Here is a 4,936-nt window from a genome sequence, read left to right on the forward strand (position 1 = left end):
AACAAATAATTATGTTAATTAGATATTTTATCATATCTATGAATGACTGTGATACTAATACAAATTTTTTAATTTATTATATAGCCTGATATATCTGCCATTTACCTGCCACTTACCTACGAGAAAAAAAAAAAAAACAGTTTTTTTTTTAAGAATAACTTCTGTGATTTTACTGTAAGCAAAAAAGAAATAAACGGTTTTTCTCAAGACCAATCTCTGTGACTTGCCTATAAGTATATATAAAAGGTTTTTCTTAAAATCAACCGACTTTATATTTATACATATATTTCTTTTGTTTGTTTAATATTTTTTTAAGTTTTGTTTAGCATAGTAAAATGGCATTGAGAGATCATGACTATGTCATTCCAGCCAATCACGAAGAAGTCTGTGTAGCAAATCTCAACCTCTTCCTACAAGACCACAACTACGCCCAACGTCCTGCTGCCATTCAGATTCAAGAAGAAAGAAGAAGATCAACGACAAGCAGAAGAACAAGAAGAAGATCAACAACAGCAACAACAAGAAGATCAACCTCAGGCAGAAGGAGATCAACCACAGGCAGAAGGAGATCAACCACAGGCAGAAGGAGATCAACCACAGGCAGAAGGAGATCAACCACAGGCAGAAGAACAAGATCAGCCACAGGCAGAAGAACAAGAAGAAAATCAGCCACAAGAAGAAGGAGAAGAAGAACAACAACAACAAGCAAGAACATATAGGACAATCCCTGGCATTCGGCTCAACTCAAAATTTTATGTTGATAATTTTGGGTATAAATATTATAAAAAAAAGTTACTCATCAATAGAATAACTTTGGTTGTGAGCGTCAAAAAAAATAATCGTCCTATATGTCATGGTTCAGCATCTATCAGTAGAAACGAGATGGACAACCAAATTTTGATTGTAGTTCCACACAATCATGAGCCGAATGAAATTGATTTAAATGTGCCATTCCTGAGGAACGCTCTAGGTGAAAGAGCTATTGATCGGACAATCACAACCCCATCAATTCGAGGTCTCTATAATAGCGAAATAATTAGGTAAGTTAATTAACTTAATTATTGTGTTGAATTACAAATACATAAATTATGCTAATTATATGATAATTTTTTTTAACTTTTGGTAGGCATCCCCAGGCTGCCATTCGCTATACATTCCTCCAGACACAAGCTAGAACAAAAAGGATGAGACTATCGAGACGCCCACAATTACCTCAGGACATGCACGATCTTGCAGAAATGTTGAGAGACCCCCGGAATGCAAATTATGCCTCAACATTCCAAATTCCTTCAACTGCCTTTTTCAATCAAGAATTGATTGTAAATGGAGTAACTGTTGGAATTATTTTTGCGAATACTTCGGCAATTGAAAAGTATCGTGAACAGTTGGCTACAGTAGAGATTGTCGGAATAGATGGTACGTATAAGACGCTACCTCAAGTGCCAATGGACTTGCGATCTTTCCTGACATTTCAGATTCTCTACAAAAGTGTAGTAAGCAATTGTTTATAGTTATATTGTTTGTTATTACTTATAACTATGCTCTAAATATGTATTTTTTTTTACAATTTAGGCGTTTCCAATGGTCTTTGTCCTTTTGGGGAGTGAGACAGAGGAAACGTATTGTGCGTTATTCGCTGTGATACGCAATATTCTACCTTTGAATTATGATGGAATCCGTTTTGTTACTGATTATGAGCGTGCTCTTATGAATGCTGTCCAGCAAATCTTCCCTAACAGTAACTTACTATGCTGTTGGTTCCATTATACCCAGGTAATATAAACAAACACATTTTGTTGATCATACCTGTCAGATAAATTTAATGATATTTATTTTTAATGTTATAGTCGGTTGTTAGATATTGTCACCGAAAAGTGAATGGTGTCTTGAACTTGGTAAAGAGGCATGATGTAGCAGCTCGTATTTTTAGAATGGTAAATTTGATTTTCTCTTTTACAAGTTAATATTATTGTATTTCAATTATATTTTATATTTCAGGTACTAGCATTGCCTCATCTACCGGCTGAAAGGGGTCATCCGGGGTGCCCTAATTTTTGTATGGAAGATGGATTAAATACGATTGTTAATTATACCTTACAATTCCCGAAATTAATGAGGTTATGAATCGTTTCCTGATGGACTACATTTACCATTATTGGTTTTTGCAAATTGGTCCACGATTTTTAAGTGTTTTGGTCAAGATCACCGGACCAACAATTACTTAGAATCCTTCCATGCAACGTTGCTCACTCAAATTGGACGCCACCCTAATATTTGGGACTTTCTTCGTGAGTTGTCTTAGTTGTACTGACCATACTATGTTCTCTATGTTGCATTATCCCATAAATGTTTGTGTTATATGTATGTATTATGTGTTTTATGTTTGTGTTATTGTTAGGTACATGTTTAAAATAATCGACAGTGTAACATCAATTCTTAAAAACAAAATTAGTAAGTGTCATCAATATTTGTATTTAATTTAATAAATATTTTTTTTCTATTTGCTCTATCTTTTTATTATTGCTTTCATAAGCTTAACCTGGTGTAAAATTTATTTAACACCATTATAGAGATTAGGTTAATATGTAAATAGTAGTTGTGTTGTGAATATTTGTGCTTTGTTAATGGTGTGCATGTTACCATGCTTGTTGATAAATAAGTGTCGCTTTTAAAAGTATCTCTAGCATGGCAAATTGTTTTAAATTATCTATTGTCAATGATATTATATTTTTAATAATAATATTTATGTTTATTTATATTTTAAACAGAAAGACTGACTATTGTGGAAAATCAGTTCTTTGTAGAATTTCAACAAAGCATCAATAATCTCATGGTAATTGTTTAATTATTATCAATATTTGAATCAACATAATTACTGTTTTGATTGCGGTTGAATAATGTCAACTGTATGTATTTATTTTTTTTAGATCAGAGATGGTACTTCCAGATCTGAAAGAGAAAATTCAACAAGGATTATTGCAGAATCTGTACAGCAACTAAACAGAGACGGTGATCTATTGATGTTTTTGAGAAGGACTGGTCACCGAAATGATGGCTATGTTCAACAACAAATTGGAGCCTATCCCTGAGTATGTTGTAAATTTTCTACTTGTCCACTTACAAAAAATAAATAAGCTATGTCATTAATTGTACTTATCACTGTAGGAGGTGTGTTATTGTTGGGTCTGGATCAACTAAACAGCCTATTTCTCATTGACCGATCTATACACACACAAACACATATACTCATATACACACCTTACACATCATTACACCACATAGCTCACTAGTATTTGCGCGGCGAACCTAACCACTGCTAGTTGAACTATAACACTATTACACATAAAACATACAGGTCGGTTGGTGTTTGATATGGTGCGTGTTAACATTTTATTGCTGGGATACGCAGAGCTTACCATTTTCCCCATGAAACTGTTGAAGAAGTTAAGAAATAAATAATATTTTATATAATAACCTTAAGATCTACTTACTACACATAATGTTATTTAAAATAAATGTATTACTTTTTATAGATTTTTCTGTAAAATTGTATAGCTTTTTCCATTAAAAAGCTATACAATTTTATAGAAAACATCAATGCGTTGAAGAGTTCAAACAGTGAAGAAACTGAAAAATTCTCAAATATTTTTATTTCACTATCTGATGTTATAAATCGCAAATACCGCATATATCCAGCGAGGGCATCTGAAGCAGTAATAAAGATAAGTTTGTTCAACTATATTAATAAACAATAATTTTACTTGTTGCTTCCTAACATCACATTGTTATATCTCACTATAGGTATCTTGTTAATTATGTTTTAGAGAAAACCATTTTTTGGCTCAATGATTGGGAAATCAATGTTATATGGGTTTTGTGTCGCCTATGGATTCAACAAATTATTTATTGCAAACGTGTGGTTTTAAATATGTCAACAAAACAAGATGAACCAAAATTCTTTGGAGGTAAAATAACTTTTGAATAGTTAATATAAATTCATATTATTAATGTTTATACTTCAATTGTAGCAATCTTACGGTACACTATGCCAACATATTGGTCCAAATTATCAACCTACATCCTTCTTGCAAGTTTACAGACTACTGCTGGTTTATTTAACAATAAAGGCGCCTAAGACGAGAAACTTCCAAATTCTTAAAATATGTTACAATGAGGATGAAACAATGTATATTAGTACAAAACAAAAAAGCTGTTAGTTGCTGTAAACATCATCTAACTATTCAAGAACTATATTTCTGTTGAATTATTTTATTTAGTAAAACGTTAAACATTTTTTCAAAAATATAATAGTTATTAAGAGAAAAATTGTATAATTAAGAAGGTATCATACCTATTACATTGTTTTTAAAATATGATTTGGAAATTAAAAAATAATGTTATTTTTATTAATATTAAAAGTGAATGGCCATAAAAAAAACTGTGTTTTAAGTATTATATTATTATATTATTTTTATTATATTAGTAGTATATTTTAAGTATTTTTAGATAACAGTATGAATGTGAATCACATACTTTTTGCTTCTGAAGGGCTTTATAACCCCTAACAATTTACAGGTGAACTGACACATAATATGGTATAAGGTATGGTTTATAAATACGAATCATTAAACTTTTAAACACATCAATGAAAAGCTTATAAAACATGCTGTGGCCCATATGGATAGCTGACTAAAATAATCAATGTATTGATGAGAATTCTTGTTTCAATTTTTCAATCTTAAGATATAAAAATTAAACTATTTATATATATTTTTTACTATAATCAATTTGAACATTTTTAAGGTTTTGATAACTACATCGTGGTTTTGATAAATATTGTCATATTTGAACTTCAGATATTTATAAAAAATTATAAATAAACAACAAGTTTTTTTAAAATTTGTAATCTGTGTCTTGGTTCTATTTCAAAAATATT

General features: G+C 30.7%; 1 pseudogene; it reads left to right on the forward strand.

Moving 5' to 3' along the window:
- Positions 1–396: 396 nt before the first annotated feature.
- Positions 397–3,104, forward strand: LOC114120827 (uncharacterized; annotated as a pseudogene).
- Positions 3,105–4,936: the final 1,832 nt, after the last annotated feature.

This window comes from Aphis gossypii, unplaced genomic scaffold, assembly GCF_020184175.1.
Source record: "Aphis gossypii isolate Hap1 unplaced genomic scaffold, ASM2018417v2 Contig00586, whole genome shotgun sequence".
Lineage (NCBI taxonomy): Eukaryota > Metazoa > Arthropoda > Insecta > Hemiptera > Aphididae > Aphis > Aphis gossypii.